Raw genomic sequence first — 22,978 nt, forward strand, 5'->3', positions numbered from 1 at the left:
GCGTGATGCGGTATTATGTCTGTGATAAGTCTACAAATTATTATGACCTGCAAATGTCAATCCTGCTTCACTGCTGTACATTTCATTTTGAATTTCTCTATTTTTTAGCTCCGATGTCAGCGACGCGGAGCTTATCAAATAGGTTGATTTCCGTCGTCGTCCGTCGTCCGTCGTCGTCGTCGTCCGTCGTCCGTCGTCGTCCGTCAACAATTGCCTTCTCCTCTGAAACCGCAAGTCCAATTGCTTTGAAATTTTATATGCAGTTCACTTAAGGTGACCTCACTTCAATTTGTTCAGATCGTGGTGAAATTTGCATATTTGTATTTTTGGGGCATTTTTTGCTGTTTTTGGTAAAAAAATCTTCTTCTCTGAAACCGCTTGTCCGATTGCTTTGAAATTTGATGTGCAGTTTGCTTAGGGTGACTTCAGTCAGATTTGTTCAAATCGTGGCGAAATTTGCATATTTGTATTTTTAAGGCAATTTTTGTCATTTCTGGTAAAAAAATCTTTAAAAATCTTCTTCTTCAAAACTGCCAGTCAGATAGCTTTGATATTTGGTACATAGGTCCCTAGGGATGATCTATTTCAGATTTGTTCAAATTGTGCAGAAATATGCAAATTTGCATTTTTAAGGCAATTTTTGCCATTTTTGGTCAAAAATTTATTTCTCAAAAAGTACTGGTCTGATAGTTTTGAAATTTGATATACAGGTTTCTATCGATGAACTAAGTAATATGTATTGAATTTCTGATGAAATCTGTAATTTTGTATTTTTGGGGCAATTTTTGCCATTTTTGGTCAAAAAATGTGTATTTCCAAAACTACTCATCCGATAGCTTTGAAATTTGGTATACAGGTTCCTACAGATTAATTAAATGATAGTTATTGAAATTATGATGAAATCTACAATTTTGTAATTTTGGGGCAATTTTTACCAGTTTTGGTCAAAAAATGTGTATTTCCAAAACTACTCATCCGATAGCTTTGAAATTTGGTGTACAGGTTCCTACAGATGAACTAAATGATAATTATTGAAATTATGATGAAATCTGCAATTTTGTAATTTTGGGGCAATTTTGCCATTTTTGTCAAAACATGTGTTTCTCAAAAAGTACTGGTCTGATAGCTTTGAAATTTGGTATACAGGTTTCTACAGATGAGCTAAGTAATATATATTGAATTTCTGATGAAATCTGTAATTTTGTATTTTTGGGGCAATTTTTGCCATTTTTGGTCAAAAAATGTGTATATTCAAAACTACTCATCTGATAGCTTTGAAATTTGGTATACAGGTTTCCATAGATGAACTAAATGATATTTATTGAAATAATGATGAAATCTGCAATTTTGAATTTTGGGGCAATTTTCCTATTTTTGGTCAAAAAATGCGTTTCTCAAAAAGTACTTGTCTAACAGCTTTGAAATTTGGTATACAGGTTCTATAGATGAACTAAATTTGATCTTTTGAAATTATGATGAAATCTGCAATTTTTACTTTTGGGGGCAATTGTTGCCATTTTTGGTCAAAAAATTTTATTCTCAAAAACTACTCATCAGATAGCTTTGGTTGACATGTTCTTAGGGATGATCCTATGTGATGCACTCAAAGTATGATGAAATCTTCAATTGCGTATTTTTGCAGCTTATTTTAGCCACTTTTTTCTGGCCACTGCATCGAGCTATCAAAGATTTCCACCTTTCTTCATCACCATATGTGTCAAAAATAGTTATTCTCTACATAAACACAGCGGAGCTATATCGGCCGCTAGGTCGCTTGTCTCACAATTTCGATAACAATCTTGAAATCATTAATATACCCTGGCATGTATACTCATGGAAATAACAAGTTATGTACACATATAAATTATATTTACATATATATATATATATATATATATATATATATATATATATATATATATATATATATATATATATATATATATATATATATATATATATATATATATATATATATATGTGTATATATATATATTTATATATATATATATATATATATATTTAATGTTTTTTTATTTCATTATGTAGCTGCACAGAGTTATGTGTCACATAGGTAAGAATGTATGTATAGTTGTCAAATTAACTTTGAGAAGTATCTGTTGAATATTAATTGAGATGAATTTACATGATATAAATTCCCTGGTTAAGTATGGTAATATCCCCTTATGTGTCTTTATTCAAATCCATATTTGAAAATAGTTTAGAAGTGCATGTGCTAATTATCAAGCAATACTGGCATTGTATGTACCGATATGTACTAGGGAACAAACAGTTTTTATAATGAAAGCTTTGAGAAGAAATCAATATGTGTTCTATGTCAGCTGAAGTCCTAAAGTAGAGGCTACTGTCATAAAAGTCAGATAAACAATTATCATGCAGTGTCAGTGGTTAATATGGTGAGCTAATCACTGTAAATCTGAAACCTTGTGATAAGTTTACGGTTGGTGTGTGTGCGTCACTCACTATTTGCTCTCACTAAAGAGAAAGAAACACTTTTACAACATGGTTGTAATTCCACTCTGCAAAAGAAGACGTCAGAGAAATAAAACTTAACTGTTCTTTATTTATTGCAAAATAAGTGTCCTTCGGAGAAGTTTAAGAGCAACATTTGTGTTTCACATTTTATTTGAACGTGTTAGACTATTGAGTTTCAGGGCTTTGAATGTACAGTAATAGACACTTTGACATTCTATTCGTACAAAAAATCTGAGAGATATGATATACTGATATGATATGATATACTAAGATATGATATGATATACTGATATGATATGATAGACTGATATGATATGATATACTGATATGATATGATATACTGATATGATATGATAGACTGATATGATATGATATACTGATAGATATGATAGACTGATATGATATGATATACTGATATGATATGATAGACTGATATGATATGATACTGAGAGATATGATATACTGATATGATATGATATACTAATATATGATACACAATGATAATACTCACCAATAATATTTTTTCAGTCAGTGTTACTCCAATAAGCCATGTTTCAATATTAAGATTTCCTGTGACCTTACAGAAAGCAAATTCTAAGATGTAAATGAATCTTTTGGAAAACCTCTCCATGAATATAGCTCTTCTGTTTAATCTTCTTAGAAGCGTTTGTTTATTATTGTATTGAGAGTTTATTCTGGAAAAATACGTTTATGGTTGATTATAGTGTGGGGAATCTGTGCAAACCTATTTAGTATTAAATTAAACTCTGCTAGCATTTATCAATTTGTAAATACAGACTTTACTGATCAAACAAACTAATGATTATCATGTTTGTAACAGAGGCTTTGCATCTTTGATATGAACAGCAATTACTCAACCAAAGTAGCACTTCAAAGATTGTGTGAAAAGAGGGTTGTACACTATAACACCTTGAACCACAGGTACTCAATCAATCATATTTCTTACCGTGTACATATACCATGAAACACCTCAATGAAATATTCTGAAGTTGTGCATCGTTCCATTTCTTGGACTGCCAGAAGCATCTGTAAAGTTACGATTTTTTTTAATTTATGAAGTGTGCAATTTTTACTCTGATGCAAGATTGACTATATCAGAGAAAATAGATTTAGATGTACATTTACTTTTGTTTCTGTTGGAATAGTCTTCAACAACTTGACAGCACAGTCATTCCGAGTACCAACTCTGTAGGGTCAAAGGTCAAAGCTGAGTTCTCTCATACCACAAACATTAAATTGAAATGCTGTTACATCTTTTCTGTATAATGCTCTGAATTTTGAATCCCTTTCCCCTTTGAGAAACTCAATCTGTTAAAAGCAGCCAGGGTGTTAAATTTGAGAACTTTTACTCCCTTGAACAGTAAAATAGCATCATACAATAGGCGTGATATTTCAGAAGAGGTCAAGAAACTTTCTCTGCAAACTCACTCTTAGATTTGTTTAGACATGTAACTTTGTTTGCATCTTACAGACATTGGATTGGTGTATGGAATTCATTGTCTGTAGCATTGGTGTGGTTTCAGGGAATTTTAAGCCATATGTTCATGACATACTTCCAAGATTCACTTTCCGAAAAAAAGTCAGTATCATAACCCATAGCACAGCAGTGCTATCACAGAAAGAATTAACATTTTGTTCTTCCAGTTGATCAAACAGAATTCTAGCTTTCATCTTTTTACTGTGTTGTTGTAACTCTTAGAATTAACAACATTTAAAGAAGAAATAGTTGTTTTGGTAATTTGTAAATACATAATGTGTAAGTCATAAGAAGTATAGAAGAATTAGAATCACCAGAATGTTTCCTGTCTTCCAATGGCATATTCAATGCTAGGTGTTACGTCTAAATGCTGCCACTCTTCTGTGATTTTGTCAGGTGAACAAATGTTTTGTTGTAACTGATGTATGCATGAGTACTAATTACAAACAGCTTAGAAGAGCTTAGTGGTTGGTTTAGAATGCATTGGGCCAATTTACAGTGAAGTCTAGCGGGTTAATTTACATTACAAGGACTTTTTCATAATCTTTATTATCCTGTGTGGCTGGTTTTATGGTGAGAGTACCTAAGTAGAATTCTGAGACAGGTGGTGGCTAGATTTGCAGTGTTCACATTTACATGTAACCAAAACTTGATCAGCCATCGTCAGCTCATAGAGTTCCAATACAGTTCAAAAATTTGGTGGTAATATGGATTAAAATGTGTGATATATTTGATGGTGATCAGTGTGTGTCTCTGATATCAGCATACAATATTAGAAAAGGAATTTTTAATAAAATTATCAGGTATTTGCAACTGTAGGAACTCCACTGATAACAGGGTTTCATTTTTCCAATTGAGATTTTGCTCAAAATCTTTAAATCATTAAGATGTATTTGAAAGGTACCGTATGCAAATTCAACAAAGAATTGAAAGCCAAAATGAGATTATTAAACACTCTTTCATATGCAAACATCATTGCAATTTGGAGAAAAGGACTCTATTGTGTAAAAAGTTTGCAGGCAATTTTCATTTCGCTTGAGAATGTTCAAAAGTAGACGCAGTATACAATGATAGGTTTACATTCAGAACTGTGAATCCAAAGGTGTCATTGAGCTAAGTTGCGCCTGGCTTGTTGTCATAGCAACTAGAATTTATGATGAAATCAATATTCTTCAAACACACTGTCAATAAAATCTACTATTATTGTAGTAACAAGGCAGGGTTGCAACAAAAGACATTAAATAAGAGAGGGTGATTTCTTTGGCCTTTCTACTAAGCAGTAGGAAGGCTTTTTATCGATGAAAATTCATTAACTTTGACTTGAATGCATAATCATTGAGGTCTCTAGTTGTTATGTCATTGAATGATGTGTTTCTTACACATATTTTAATTTCCATCATTTTATAAACCAAAAGTGAAAGTGCTTGGTGTGTAGGATATCTTTTAAGTTGAATGTTTTAAAATTTGGACAAATGTGCAAATAAAATCACTACTTTCCTGTTACTTTTATAGTCACAGACTCATAGTCACTTTAAATAATTGTAAGCAACTAAAATGTTTTTGGTAAGAGGAGAGGAAAGAAAGTACGAAGTGAGAGTAAACACATTGCAATGTTAATACTCTGAGATCTAGAGTAGACTTCTTGGAGTTGCAAAAGTTTTCCTGTTCAAATTTTTGTGTGCTTTTAAACAATCCTGTGGTGACTTGCATATACAGATGAGTGAGGCAATGGAGCAGTACACGTCATGGTCCACGGAACACTTTCACTGTGGCCCAGCAGCATAGGAAGCAATATTTCCTACTAATTTCTTCTTAGCCACTCACTGCATGGCAGTATTGCATTATTCAAGGGCAACTAATTGATTGATGGAATCATAAAAAATACCAGTGGCTGTGGTCTGTCATATGACTGTTGAACTACAAAGTCAGTTTGCTAATTACTACACATGAAACCTCACATCAACAGTCTAAGAAATGTCAGAGCTGTTGTGATTTATATAGTAGTCCACCACACAAGGCGATCCGTCATCACGGGCATGGTAAATAAATCACATTACGCTTAGACTGGCAGTCATTTTGTGTTTGAAGGGAGTTGCAATGTATCAATAGCTAGATTTTTCTGTATTACTTACTGTTTCCCCAGGAAGATTTCAAGGCATATGATGAATATCAAGAAATAATACAATACAATGAATAAGCAATGCCAAATAAAGCATTAGATGTGAAATTTTGATGTCTTAACCCAAAGATAAAAGTTTCCTCTCATTTCTTCAACAGTAGACTTTCTAGACCTTACTTTGATTTCTAGTTTGCAATTATTTATCGTTAAAAAGTTATGACCATGACAAATATATGATTGATTTCACTTATTTGATATTTATTGATACAACAAGACAAGCTTGATGTGAAATTACCTTTGTCCAATAATCTGCTAAGTCCACTTTCCAGGTTTTCTATTTAAATACAAGAATATTTGGTTCAGTATTCGATACGTAAATAGCCGTTTTTGTTTTCATGTGGAAATCAGCAATTCCTCGTCTGGTTTGTAATTGGGAAGTATAAGTTTGCCTTGATGATGGTCTTGGAAGTCAAGAATCTTGTCCTTTTATCTCAATCTGAGCCATAAAACAACAGTAATAGATACTCAAGGTTGTTTCTGATTATTAAGATCTAATGTGTGTAACAAATGATGGCGTATATAAGTAGCTATATTGTTACCTCAGAAGCTACATTTTGATTTAATTGGTATAATGTGGTGAACATGGCTAAATATGAAATTTCAGTCTTTTGAATGACAACACGTTTGTTGAAACTTACAAGTGATTTGTTTTTCTTTCTTTATAAATTAAAAAACATGCTTTTCTGAAGAGAAAAGTGAAAGCTGCCTTAATGGAAGACAACTTGCAAACAAGTCTAGTCACTGGATATTGCCTGTGTTCACAGTGCCATGTAATTGCAGATAAAGTTAGAAGGGTTTGTTGATATTCAAGTCTACAGATACATTTCATCAACTCATCGTTAAAACAACAGTACATGTTTCAGTACGCTGGTTGATAAAAAGCACATCAAGAATGGCCAATGCAATCTAGATTTCACAAAGTAACATGCATGTATGTGACTGAACTTATCAGAATTCTGGAATCTCCGATGGTAATTCTGGAACCTTGCCAGTCTTTCTGCAGAGGACGATGAACTTACTCAACAACTATACATATAAAAATATATTTTCCAGATGACCATGTTCCTGTATACAAAACCAGGAAGTAAAAATTTATGAAATGCTAGAAGTAGGAGAAGTAGAAACTTGAAATAAAAGTTAGAAGTGGCAATTTTACATCTGCAGCAAACAAACTAATATGTAATTGCGAATTCACCACTTTGCTATTAACATTACCCATTTTAATTTAATTGCTCCAACATGAATAATGAATATCACTTTTCCATAATGAGCATAATTGCCCTCTTGTGGCACCTATGACTTTGATTGAATTGTCAATTAATTGCCTTTAGCAATGACTGAAATTCTAACGTGATAAATGACAGTGACAGTTGTCATATAATTGATATCCAGTAATGCAATGGGTGACACTTATCATATAATTGATATCCAGTAACGCAATACAGGCAAGGACTTAACCTTTCACCGCCATGGTTTGGTCCAAAACCCATTGTAATCAATGGTAAGCATGGAGCTGTTTACAGGGAATTGGGGTTGAACAGGTTAATAATAATAATAATAATGGCAACATAATAATGTTACTATAATGTGTTATGTACTGGTCTTAAAGTGTTCAATAACTGGTCAAAATATCCCATTAGAAGAACTTGTAAAGGTTAAAGTATGAGATACATACTGGTGGTGTCAATGACTCACTTTAAATGCATTGCTAATGGTAACAAGACAAACTTCAGTATATAATATATAGAGAATCCTCAAGCAGATTTTCTTAAAATTAAATCAGATAGACAATTATGGAACAATCATCCTGAGAGAGTTTATGTATTACTGTTAAACACGTATTGGAACTCCATCCTTATCATCAAAACAAATTTGGGATAAAAATCTGTAATAGCAGTATTCAAACATCACTGTGTTTCTGTAATATAGATAATTATTTCAGAATAATAAACTCAATATTTGCAATATTATATGCTCTTCACTGAGTTATAATAACTAACAGAAATTCTTCATCAATTATCATCTGAACAAACAAAGATGTGTGCAGAGAATTTTACCACATATGTCAGAAACATAGCAATTTAGTATTTCCCTTGTCACAGTTGGGAGCATGACTGATTGATTGATTGATTGATTGATTGGTTGATTGATTGATTGATTGATTGGTTGATAGATTAGCCTGTAATGCAATCACATTGAGTATTCTAGTTGTAATATGATTATAGGTCAACCTTGTCTGGTTAGAGTAACAATGGTCTACAGTGTGTGGTCTATAGTAACAATGGTCTACAGTGTGTGGTCTATAGTAACAATGGTCTACAGTGTGTGGTCTATAGTAACAATGGTCTACAGTGTGTGGTCTATAGTAACAATGGTCTACAGTGTGTGGTCTATAGTAACAATGGTCTACAGTGTGTGGTCTATAGTAACAATGGTCTACAGTGTGTGGTCTATATAGTGTATGTTCTGTCAAATCAATTCACCTCTGATGTGGTTCTGCTGCCATACTGCTTAATTGGTGGGTTTTTAGAAAGTTTATAATTACCTCGTGTGTGTGCACAGCCACCTGCCTGCACGATGTGTACATATGAAACATTCATGTCTCATATTAAAGTAGTATACCGGTACGCCTCCAAAGTGAAAAACTTCATTTGCTCAAAGTTTCCTGAGGGTTAATTTTAACCATTTTCTTTCAAAATTAAGAATAAAAGTAAGAGATCATCATGCAGATTTTGCTACCAGAGAAACATTTAACCTTCAAATTACCAATATTTGAAATTCAAAATGGCTTCCATTCCTGTTTTAACTTTATTGGAAATATCAAATTTTCAATTTTCACAAAAATAAGATGTTGAAGCTGTTGGAGTAAATTAAATTTTTGCCATCTTATTTTATTGTGGAAATGTATTTACTGGCAGAGCTTCAAAATGAGCCAAACAACACGTACTAAGTATCTATCCCCAAGACACATTCTAATAACAAGACACATTCTACCTCGTGGCATAATATCTTTTCTCTGCTACGGAACTTCCTTATGTATGCATTAACTTTCTATACACAAAGGAAATCGCCTAGCTGATGTGCGTATATGTACTGAGGCAGAATGGCAAAGATGGAATGAAAGAGTAGCATGGTGTAACAATGGGTTTTAGATAACTTGGTTGCTAAGTGGTGAACAGTTCCTGCCATGTTGGACATACACAAATGATACACCGATGATTGTATGTTTCAGATTACTGTCTTATTCCTGGTTATGCTCAGTAAAGGCATCACATGGATGATATTGCTTGAATTGCAAACTGCAAGACAATCTGACATACAGAGCGGGACATTAGATTATTGGAATAGTGATGTGTACGGGAAATATCAAATTTCCTTGAAATGTCATGTGATAGATTAGACAGAGTGTATGTCTTAGGCGGATTTACAGTTCTGTTTGGCAAGGAAGATGTTGACTTAATCCCCTGGGCCAATATTGGTATAAAGTCAAAACATTCACTGCTAAGACATGACTATCTTGCAGCTCAGGAGACTGATTACCGTTTTCATTGGTGCCAGTGTCATACAAGGCTTAATACAAGGGTATGTGTACCAGTGTATAGACTCGCAACAATACAGTGTCTGTCTGAGAAACCAGAGATTCCAGTATGTTCTATGGAGAAGTAACATTGGAATACAGGTTGATCTCTATGTACCAATACCGGTACTTCCATGCCGCATCAATATCACATGCTGATTGCGTTAATCTTCATCCAAGCTGTGCATGTGTATTTTGCTGATGCATCATAACTTGTCCTTTAGCTTTGTTCCATGCAGTAAAATGCTGCCTATTCAAATACTTGGGGGATACCTCCTCATATTCTTTTTATATTCCAATGATGATGCAAAGGATATCACCAGTAGTTACATATTTTACTCCTTTAGATAGGACATCATGCTGTCTTTAAAAGAGTTTGAGAGGAATAAATCAGTTTAGGATGGAAAATTTCTATGCATCACCACAGGCAAGCCACAGAGCAGTTGAGATACCACGATCCTACTGTGTGCCTCATTGGTTGCCTAGCAACAAGGAGTAAAATCTGAACCTCGATGACTCCATCACTTACTGTGAATCCTGAGAAGTGAAATACATCAAATGTGAAGAGGTTATGCATACAATTGAATTGTGAGAAAATTTGGTGATTTGCAGAACAGTGATTGCGTGTACTTACTATTTGCTGTGGGTAATTTGAACTGTGATGACACCAAGTATGTCTACGTCACCAGTTTCCCAGTATTGGGATATGCAGTGTCATTTAGGAATGTGGTTATATAGCAGAACCAACAGTCTTGTCAGAATAAACACTGAACAGTCTACAGAAATATGTCCCAGCCAATTACTGTGACTGCAGAGTGAACTCAGGAAAGTGTCACTTTGAGCATCAATTTGACCACATGAATTAATCAAATTATATTTCAATCAATCAGATATTTTTGTAACATATATGTGGTATTTTTTGTATGGGAGAACAATTGAAATATAATTTGCAATGAAAATACAGCTACTGATCTTGATATTCCTTTGAAAAACTTCTTTAACAGATAGTTTTTTTATTAATTATACAGTAATATGGAAAACAAATTGATATATTACCTTTCAGTGGTATTAGTCATATATATATATGTATATACATATATATATATATATATGTATAGATATATATATATATATATATATATATATATATATATATATATATATATATATATATATATATTATATATATATATATATATGTATAGTTTATCAAAAGACCAAAGTTTAAGGTAGTAAGCTCTAATGGAACCCTTCTCCACTTCAGCCTTCAAGGTTCTCACTTGAATATTTGCTACTATTACCAAGATCTGCACCAGCGGCGGCTCCACGCAGGCTCTGGTTTTAAAAGACTAGTCTATAATGGATAAAAGTGTTCTAAAGGTTTTACACTGTATGTATAAAAAAGAGTGATGTTAACTTAATTGGTCTCAATTATATTCATTTGGCAGTTCAAGTTCAGTCAGTATAAAAGATAACTTCAAATGCACTATTAAAACCAGCAATTTTGGAAATAGTGTCAGCTATGTAATATTGCATTTAGCAGCATTGTACATTTGTCTATTTGATGTATTGGTTGTAAATAGGATGTAGTCACATGCAAATGTGATATTACTGACCTACATGCATGGGCAAAATAGTTAAAAATAAAATTGATATTTTATATAAATTGGCACACAGCATAATTCGCTTCTCCCTTTCATGAAAAAGCGATTGCTTGCAGCCAGCAAAGTTCAGTTATCAGTTGTCTCATTTTCCTGTCTCAAGTCAGCATTTTGTGATGACAGCTAGATTCTTACTAATCTAGTTTTCAATTCCACTCTTAATGGAAATGAGGGGCAACATCCGGTAAATTCCAAATACCTGCAATTCTCCAATTTTATCAGAGATTGACTTTGCTTTTTCTGTGAAGGCTTGCTATGCTATATATAATATTACAGTGGCTGTCATATGGAACCCCTGAACACTGACAGGTTAAAGGTCTTAGGTCTCCTACAGTCAGATGTTTGTGCTGTACAAATCCCCCTTGTCCAGCGTTCCGACTACTTAGAGATAATCATAGCAACCAACACATGTCAGCCAGTATGTAATGATTTGTACCGGTAGAATTCTCTTTCCAGTTGAAAATGTTTGGATTAACTCAAATCAAATCTTAACTATAATGACTGACAAATATTGGCCCCAAGTCTTCTTTCTATTAAACATTCAGTATTTTGTTCCATAGGGACTTCATAATAAACATAAAGTCATGAAAACATTCTCATAAAATTAATGTTTAAAATGATCCATCTGTACATATCATACATGTAGTTGTGTTTGTCTTTCAGCTGCAAAAATGTGGAAGGATGTAGGTTCACTACCGGTAACAATTCTATCTGTACTTTTCATTTTGATGTGCCCTTTCTCCAACAACAGATTGACAGTAGACTGTTTGTGTTTACCAATAATCTTACTCGGTGGAAATCGGACAGTGATATATTTGGATGAAAAGAATGGTATTACCACATCATTCTGCATAATTTTTCAACGGTACTTTTTTCCTATGAAAGAAAACTTTCATTAAGTTTAATACTGGGTAGTTACAAAGTGATCTAAAGCAAGATTGTTGAGGCCTATTTTAATGCAGTTGTGGTATCTTTACTTGTGCAAAGTGTCTGAAAATAACGTCAGAATAACCTTTCAAGCTAACACAGGTCATCCGTGTTTGTAAGCCTATGGAAATACGGTCAAATGACTGGTCTCTAACTTTGAAATAGCTTTGAATGTTGTTTAATTACAAAACAAACCTTCTGTGTCTGACATTTTCTTATGTCTAAATTAAGTCAATTTAACAAGAGCCTATCGAACGTGAAAGTGTAGTTCAACTTTGGAATGAAATTAAACTGCAAGCAGAATATTTTATTACAAATGGTAATCTGACTTTGATGACGATAGTCAGCTACCAGCTGGTGTTTATGGTCTGTTAAACTGTGTTCAGAGTTGTTTTATTGATTGCATACAAAACACAACATGACCCTGAATGGTTTCAGAACCCTGGTGTTTATGGTATCATGTGCTAAAATAGTGAAAATGTGAAACGTAATCTTCCTGCGGAACAAAAACTCTGACGGAAAGTGGAAGTTACTTTTCAGTCCAAGCAAAAACAAACATGCATGAACCCTTCATGACCTCACAGCTAAATCATCCAAACAATACAAAATTGTGTCAGATATTTCCCATATTATACAATGCAAAGATTTCCAATTCATATAAAACATTCTGTCACCTTTCATGACCTCACAGCTCAGTGTTAAGGAATACAGAAGTTCCCCTATGCATGTCACACACAGTACTTACCATGCTATGCTACAGAAACCGAGCAATAAAAACTATTTTTGTGATTAATCAGAATTTAGATAATCTTCCAAGTCCTTTTAATCTTTGGGTCAGCATGTTCATTCCTATGTTAATGCATATTCTATGATTTCTGCTGTGCTTTAGTATCACTAAGTCTGTTTTATGCTATGCTGACATCAAGGAATGTTTCTTAGTATCGGGGTATATGCCAAAGGGACCACTTATATGATCTGTATTGAGATGTGGACTTTTCCATTTTCACAAGGAACATGCAGAAACCCATTTTACACCGACACATTCGAGAGAGAAAAAATATAATGTTTGTTACAACATAACTGAGTGGTACAAGCGTTTCTAATATGTAATTGTACACAATAATTATCTTCATAGCCCGTGTCTCCTCTTTTATAACATTTTGTACTTTCATTTCTCCATTCTTATAGAGTTGTCTGTAAGAATTAAGTCCCTGTGTTTGCACAGTTTTTGCCAAATCATATGTGTAGGAAGTTCTGATTTCTCAATTTGTTCAGTGACCTTAAATAATGCAGAAACTATGCCAAGTAATTATTTTGCTATCACAAACCACCGTAGGGTGAACATTCCATAGCCTTCCCTGCAGCGTCTACAAGACAACCTTGACACTGTATTTGCAATGCATCAAAGATCATCAGAAATTGCCAATTGCCCGGAGAAATCAGTTTTCATTTCATGCAATCCACTTTGGCAGCAGAGTCTGCGATTGCATTTCAAGATTAGAATTCCAAATGTCATTGAAAGTTTCAAAAGTGCACAGGCGGATCTGATAAAAGCAGAGTATACGTGCTTATCGCCAAAAATGACATTTTTAGCCCATATTTATCCTTAAGTTAACATTTTATCACATAATATCACAACTGAAATTCACAGTTGATTCTGTGAGTTGCATCGTGCATGTATTATAACATGATCATGAATTTTCACAGAGATGCATTTCCCTTTTAGGTAACTTTGAATGAACAGTAAAGTCAGAAGTAAAAGCTCCATTAGCTGACCTTTGAAGTGTTTTCTGTGAAAATGCCTAATCTTCATCTTTTTATCATAGTCTGTATGTGTGTACTGCTGTATATTATTAATGACAACTGAATGGTCAGTCTTGACAACCAGAATTCATTTGTTGACAATAACATTGCTTAGTAACAGTGAATTGTTTCGGCAAGGCTAATTTTCTTTATATTTCAAAATACTTATGGCAGAAAACGTTTTCATATTTCCAGAACAATCATAGTAAATACATCGAAAGATCGGCTGCTTTCCCTGTGTATCTGTTACATTTTCACTTATCTCACTTCATGAAAACATACATTTGTATAGTGAGTTATATCCATTGCACTAATTATGATCATTCTATGGATTTCCTGTCTACCCACCGTGGAAACTGACATTTTTGTAAAATTCAAGTGTATAGTTGACCCAAAATAGTCTCACAGGAATCACATTTTATCATCAAAGAAAGATGATTCAATAAAATAAAAGCATTGATGTATATTTTTTATTCACCCCAATCAGTGGAGATTATTTTGGAAAACAGCTGCTGCAATCTGAATTTTGAAAGTGGATGACGTAGTATTTTTTGCTTTTCAGCATGGTCTCATAAATCTGGTTACTTCATGCTGACAATGTTCCAATATGCAACATGCTTATAATACCTCACTGATCCCTTTATATTTTTTTCTTAAGATATTGATTTTGAGCCGTTATGTCAGTTACAATCTGCATACCATCAAAATTTTAAAATATACAGCTGTCTCTTGAAATTAATAATAATTTGATGAAATCTAACACGCTATGTCTGGGAAACTGTGGTGAAACTGCAAAGCATTTACACTTTTAAGTTTAATGATATGAACTCAGCTTATATGCTTTTTCTGTTCTTTCTAAACTTACCAATATATAATTTCTTATATATATATAATTTATTAATCTTCAATTTCTCATGATTACAATACTATATTAGTAGTTACTGCATTACTTGCACTTGAAAAGTAAAATTGATGGAGAAAATGATAAAATAGAAACAGGATGTGAAAGAGGAATGAAAAGGCTATTTCATTGGCATGTAAAGTACATGATCAATTCAAGTGAAAGTTTGATGGCAGCATAATGGTATATACAATGTCACTTGCCAAAAGAATCATGTAGGATATGTAAACCAACTTACCTCAAAGCCATATATGGCTTGATGATATGCATGTGGACATTTGCCCTGAAACCATACATGGAAATAGTATACCCATATTAGGAAACAATTTTCACAACCAACACCTACTTCAAAAAAAATTTAGACGATTCTATGAGTAATAATGATATTGTATTGCTACTGGTCCAGTGTTCGCGGTAACTTTTTCTCCTCGCGTACGGCATACACATTAGTCTGTTAAAATTGCGTAATGGCTGTATTTGAGTGCGTAATTTCACTTCCGCACTCTGTTGATGAAAAAAAATGACTGCAAAATACAATGTGCCGTTCATAAACCTACACTACATATTCGGACTGTACGATGTAAAATTATTTTAATGAAAACAGTTTAACGAACAACTTGTAGCAACGGGGTTGTGTTTCAAACACACTGAAACGTAACAAGGAAGGGTATACATGCGACTGTCAAAACACATCGGGCAACCCAAAAGAGTTATGGCAGTTTATCCAGGCACGTCTGGCAGTGTTCAAAATTTATCAGGATTCCGAGCTCTAGCGATGAAAATCTCTCTGGCACGGTCAAATCGGAATTCACCTATTGGGGGCCTTCCATACTCAGTAACATCAAATTCCGTGTGGTCATGAACAGTTGGCATTTAATTTGTTGCAACATTTCTGTCAATCACTCACAAATAAGTTTAAGAAACTATCCCTCGCCTGAAAATTAGCAACGTGTGTCATATAAGGCACAGCTGACATGACACTGCCTTTGAACTACGATGCCGATTTTCAGACCACGCCCAGAGAATCCGAAACTTTCCACACAAAATGAGTGATTGACAGAAATGTTGCAACAAATTTAATGTCAAGCGGCACTCATCTGTCTGGTTGTTGCCTAAGCTCAGTCGCGGGGAGTGCTTTTGAAAACATTTACTGTTATCCTTTGCGTATATAAAACGCATAACTATGAAAAAAAATGCGTAGACAGTCAATTTCAATGCGTAAATACGCACGTTTTTTTAGGTAAACGCGAACTCTGTGGTCCATTCATCTCCCCCCCCCCCCCACAAAAAAAAAGAAATGAAAAACAAACTACCAGTATTGCCCAAATTCATTCCCATGTTATTTGGTGTGGAGATGCGTATTGTGGTTGAGATACGCTTTTGTTCAACTGTGTCATTTTCAAAAATATACAAATGAGCTAAAATGTTAAATACTATTTAGTCAAATGTTCAAAACATAGAAACAAATTTTCAAATGTATTTAAAATTTGGATAGAAGGTTAAGAATAAGTCATTTGTCCTACAATTAGTGATTTTCTAATACATGTATAACAAAACCGCTCCAATGATTGTTTTCAAGTTTTGTTATGTTTCCCTTTAATGATCCTATGCATATTATTTTTAAATTCTGATAAAACCCTTTCTTTTTTATCGGTACTTAGGCCATGATGTTTACTTTTTGAGTAATTTTAAAACAAATCATCACGCTAAAATGTAAAGATTTTTTCCCTATTTTGATAACATAATGCCATTTTTAGGTAAATCACTAAATATAACTGTGAAAGCCATGTTGTGATATCTTAAGAATTCATTCGACATCCTGTATGCTACATTTGTTGATAAAGTACATTCAGTGCACTGTGCAATTTATGGCACCAGCACCAAGGGATTAGCAAATGGTCGCAGCACAGTAAGGGCGTCATGTGATTAATTGATAAAGGTCACATATAAACTTTCCAGGGCAGCAAACACAGCAGTTGCCAGCTCATTGCGTTATTGCTGACAGTATTTCAGAAATAGAAATTCCTGGTCCAATCATAATGGAACAGATTTCAATTCAAGTAAATTCCAAAATCAAGACTTTCACTGCCTACACATCTGGAACATTTTGCAGAGTGTCTGAAAAGTCTTGAAAGTTAAAGATGTAACATCATTAGTAATACTATCAATATACACTGAATGAACAGACTAATTAACAGAGAACACAATGTTAAAAGGACAATTAAGTTGTTTGTTATTATATAATTACATTTTGTAATTGCAATTGTTCAAAATTTTGCAGGGTGACACATTTTTTTAACAAAAATATGCATGTACAGGATCTTCCTAAGTTTGTCAACTATGTATTCCATAGGACAGTGTTATCAAATCATATGATTGTGTTTATTGCTATTTTATGAAAACGGTAAAATATACTGTGCAGTAGAGTACCAGGAATTATCTCCCAAAATGTTCAAAATGCACAATACTTGCCAATCCATTGAGTTCATGAATTTTGAATGTATCCCTGAACTCTGCAGGCTAAACACTGGACTATTTTGACTTGTCCAAATTGTATGAAAACCATGCAGTAATTCTAAAGTTTTACTCCATATGCTGTATAAGTCAAGTTTCTTATTGGACAAAATAAAAGATTGCTTGTTATGAAATTTCTGTTTAAGAGTCAGTAGTCACTCTGTGCATGTTACCACTAAATGTGTAGTACTCCTGTGGTATTTTCATCGTAAACTCTGTTTATCATTAATTGATAGCAAGTGATGATAGATCTGCCTTTATAAGTTTCTAATGAGTCCCGTAAGTTGTGGAAAAGATGCCATACTTATTATGTTAACACATGGTTGGTAGAATGCTAGCATACAAATCATTTGAATAATGCAGTTCTTCTTGATACTGCTTGTCACCAAAGTAGACAGTCACAGGAAACTTAATAGTGTAGCATGTTTGTTTCCAGTAATGATTACCTAGAAATATTGACTGAGAATGAAAAGTTAACATGAAAGACCTTGGCACCATCCTGTCCAGATGAAATGCTGATTCATGCAATGCAGTGTAGGGTACATTGTTGTGGGGCTTATTATATATGATGTCACAGTGCTTATACACAAAATGACGGTATTGTTGGAAAACTTCTACAGCTGTTCTGGAGATGATATGAGATATAGAAGAGAATGATATAGAATGGTAGCCTGTTATATCACCAACTGTACTGGTTTAATGGTAACCATAGAAATGGCATTTCATGGCCTGTAACCATGGTATGGAAACATAAGTAGATAGAGATGTAAAATTCATGCAAATTCTGCCAATGCAATGTACCGCATGTCATGCCATATAGAGGAAATAGAAGGAAATGTAACAGTTCTGCCAAATGGCTCTGTTGGTAATTAAATGCATTTATCAATCAGACAGACACTCTACCCTGTGGTAATCCTGCTACTCTGATTTCATCCCAAGTGTAATCAGTGATTTTCAAGACAAGCAGAATAAAAGAAATGCGTCACTGCATTTCAAGAATCTGTCAAAGTGACTGGTTTTGAAATTGTGAAAACAAATTGTGCACTATTTTAAAGTACTTTATGTCAAATCTCATAGAGATTAACCATCAGCATGATTACTTTAAAGCAATTTTGCATGCTGCACTGGTAACATTTTAATCGTGTAACTGCTTATAGGTGACAGTTTACAGCCTTTAGTACCTTGGACTGTAGAGTGTTAAGACTGAAATGTTTAAAGTAATCCAGTATATGCTACAGAATAATATCTAATAATAATTCCATCTGTAAAGAAAGCAAATTGCAAGAAGACTGTGCAGTATTTTAGCAACAATTATTTCAAGAATCTGAGTTGTCAATAAGCTTTTACACCAATTTGGAAGCACACATAGGTTTCTAACGGATTGTTGCATTATTCCATGGGCAATTGCCAAAAGATGATATAACTAATATCGTAAAACCTCAGCTTTAAGATTTACACGAATCCAAACTGAAAGGCTTCAATGAACTTCACATTGCTGGTGTTCACAGTTCATTTAATACCCACATGTATAGATGTGGTACAAGAAAATACCCTGTGTAGTACCCCTTTAAATTTATGTAATAACACAGATTGAATGAAATGTAGAATCTGCTCAAGCAGCAATAAATGTACATTTTATGCTAGTGAAATGTACAAACTATACAAGCTCAGCAATGCAAGTGATAAATTGCAGTGATGTAGAAATAAAGACGGAGACAGACAGGCTGACTTTCAATCCTTTCAATGACTATACTCTGACTGAGTGATGAAAATGTGAATCTACAGCCAGTTTTGTCTTCATTATCATGGACACATCTCAGAATCGATATATTCCTGAAGCAGAACTGACATGCCACTGTGATGCTAAAAATTTTACATATTGCACGTATATCCAGATATTCTTAAGTGTCACATGAGTTCATAATTTACTTGACTTGGATGATTGATTTGATAACTTAGTCAACAGTTGAGAAAGATTTTTCGTGTTCTGGATTTGAATGTTGTAATTGTGGTGTAATGCTAATTCACTCTTTGCAAATACAACCATCTATATGCAGCATCAAGTTTATTACACATTGAGACGATAGAAGTTAGTTAATTCACATTGCTGCTTATCATTTTAGAAGCCAGAAGAAGGGAATTTCAATGTAAATTGAAATTATTAGTTCCTGCCCAGAAGGTAAGATTCAGAAATGAATGAAAATATTCAGTGAAATAAATTGTTTACCATTAACACAATTGGAACTATTTTGTGATTATAAGATGAACAGTAAAAGTCACAGAATATGCTCTCTAAGAGAGGGTTTACTCAAAGCATATAGTAATTATCAATTTTTTTAGTGAAAATATGTAAACTGCAATTATCGAACTAAATGTTAAAGTAGTATAAAAAAAATGTAGTATTTAAAGCCATCTGCTATTCAAAAATTGTAAATTTATCCTTTTTGACAATTTTTAAGGATATTTCATCTCATTGATACACATTCTTGAAAATGTCAAGATTAAAGGTCAAAACTTGATGATTGCTGTATTTTTAGAGGACCAGATGCATTGAAGGTTTCGGGATCATATCTGATAGGTTCTTTACTATTTCAAACAATGTTTAGGGGTCATATCTAAGTGGTCCCTTAAAAAGATTAAGGGACACATCAGGGTGGTCCCCGAAAGTTTCAAGGACTCATGTGGGTGGTCCCTCAAAGTTTCAAGGTCACATTAGGATAGTCCTTGAAAGATTCAGGGACACCTCAGGTTGGTCCCTGAAAGTTTCAAGGACTCATCCGGGTGGTCCCTGAATGTTTCAAGGACTCATCCGGATGGTCCTTGAAAGTTTCAAGGTCACATCTGAGTGGTCTCTAAAAGATCCAGGAATATATCAGGGTGGTCCCTGAATGCTTCAAGGCTCGTCTTGGCGGTCTTTGAAAGTTTCACGGTCACATTAGGATAGTCCTTGAAAGATTCAGGGACACCTCAATTGGTCCCAGAAAGATTCAAGGACTCATAGACTTAGTCATGTTCACGCTACGATCACAGTTGCTGACATCATTGTCGAGATCGGGAACAGCACTGTCACTCCACAAAGGACCTTGGTAACATACATCAAATTCATCGGCGATATCCAGTATTCCGTTGCTTTCCATGTAGTCCTGTCATTAAATAATTGGGGTAATGGACGTCTTACATTCAGAATCGGTAACCTTTCCCCACAAAGGAATTAGTGCAGTGGACAAAATTCATTTGAACGTCGCGTCGTTTACACAATCGACTTGAAACAATGCAGAGTCTCACAACAATGTGACCCGTGACCTTTATTATGTTAATTAGCAAGGACCATATTATTTAATGTACGATTCGGTGTCTCGCTTAACGAGAAAAGCATCATTGACTACATCTCCAAATTAATCATGAAGACTGTAACATACAACCACAGTATTTTAAACTGGGGGAAAACTTTACAGCATAAAAGAGCAACATGTACCTTACCCGGGACCTTACACAATCGCGCGATGCGCCCTGGGTGTCCCTGTAGATTAAAATGGAATATGCCATCATGCAAATTGTTTACTGTTAATCAGCGTCGCGTCGGCTTGCGACATCATACTTCAACAAGCGAGTACATTGCCATTAATCGTCAAGACGCTCGTTTAAATCGACTGAAGGTTCAGCCACTGCCCAGTTCATCACATTTATGCCAGGGAGAACATGCCTTGTAGATCTTGTTGTGTGATTAATACGCAAAGACGTGTTTCGGCGCCGGCCGACCAGTCACACATCGGAGCCATGAGGACGCCGGGTTAAGCCATTACATAATCTTAACTTCGAGGTGCTGAATATTGACGCTTATGTGCAGGAAGTTGGACCAAATCTTTCCAGTGATTCCTCTGCCTGTCAGCTTTACCAAGTAATGCTGACAGGCGAGGAATGCACAAGCTGATGAGCGAAGGTCACATCAGGATAGTCCTTAAAAGATTCAGGGTCTCATCTGGGTGGTCCCTGAAAGTTTCAAGGACTCATCCGGGTGGTCCCTGAAAGTTTCAAGGTCACACCAGGATAGTCCTTGAAAGATTCAGGGTCACATCTGGGTGGTCCCTGAAAGTTTCAAGGACTCATCTGGGTGGTCCCTGAAAGTTTCAAGGACTCATCTGGGTGGTCCCTGAAAGTTTCAAGGTCACACCAGGATAGTCCTTGAAAGATTTAGGGTCACATCTGGGTGGTCCCTAAAAGTTTCAAGGACTCATCTGGGTGGTCCCTGAAAGTTTCAAGGTCAAGTCAGTGTGGTCTCTAAAAGATTTAGGGTCTCCTCGGAGTGGTCCCTGAAAGCTGCAAAGACATCTCTGCACAGTCCCTAAAAATTCCAGACAAAAACTGTTGGTTCCTGCCGTTAATATTTTAAGGTTTCAACAGACAGATGATATTGATTACATTTCTTTGCATCTACCAAAAATAGTTCATTTTTAATAGAAGGGCTGAAATAATTCAGTGATTTTGTAAAATTTTCCAGCATTAATTAGCAAACTCACAAGAAAAGGGTAGTTTAATCAAATTTACCAGGTCTCATTTCCTTGTATATGAAATAAATAAATGTACAAGACATTTTCTTAACATCTACCAAATCATTTGAAAGAGAGATCACCAAAAAAACATACACTACAGCAGAACTGATTTGGGTAGAGGTAGAAGGCCATTTTCCCATCGAAAATTTAAAATTTTATCATGCATCGTTTGGTGAGAACAGTAAATGCCTACAAATCAACCTTGGAAAGGGAATTTGTATTTTGACTTAAACTAAACAAAATTGACAAATCAGTTACGTTTAATGGGTTCTCCTTTCCTAAGCGGCGAAAAGCTAGACAAAAATGTAAAATTTGTTCGTATGTATTTGATGATTGTGCAATTATCAATAATTTATAAAATTTGCCCTCGCCTTCACACAAAAACACTGTTAGATGATGATTTTTAAATAGATTATAACAAAATGCTCAAGATCTTTATAATCACAACAAATAGTTCCAATTGTGTGTCATTAAAGATTGTCAGGTCTGATAAGCAAAGTTGAAAATAATGATATGGACTTTCTAACCTATTGTCTATTTGAAACATTTAGGGAAGGTTGTTATACCATCAGTCTCTTATTTTTTTGAGTCGTTTTTTAAATGTCACAGTTATATTACATGTTATGAAATGTGTGAAATGGAGTTTGTAAAATATATGGATTCAATGTGAATATCACAAGGTAACTCATATCAAACAGTTATCAAATTACAAGCAGCATTTATATGTGCCGGGATACATGACAAATCTTACATTCTTGTCTATTCTGTGAAGCTGTGGAAGTTGCTGCAATATGTCAAGAAATGAAGTTGTTATGAGCATGTCACATGATAAAGCTATTCTGTCAGCTGGTTTTCCCAATCTGATATAGCAG

At 34.4% G+C, this 22,978-nt stretch overlaps 1 protein-coding gene across 5 annotated transcripts in view; it reads left to right on the forward strand.

Moving 5' to 3' along the window:
- LOC139148427 (probable Na(+)/H(+) antiporter nhx-9) overlaps positions 1-22,978 on the forward strand; it is a 93,449-nt gene that overhangs the window by 6,667 nt on the left and 63,804 nt on the right. The gene's annotated exons all lie outside the window — the stretch shown is intronic.

This window comes from Ptychodera flava, chromosome 13, assembly GCF_041260155.1.
Source record: "Ptychodera flava strain L36383 chromosome 13, AS_Pfla_20210202, whole genome shotgun sequence".
In the NCBI taxonomy this organism is placed as follows: Eukaryota; Metazoa; Hemichordata; class Enteropneusta; family Ptychoderidae; genus Ptychodera; species Ptychodera flava.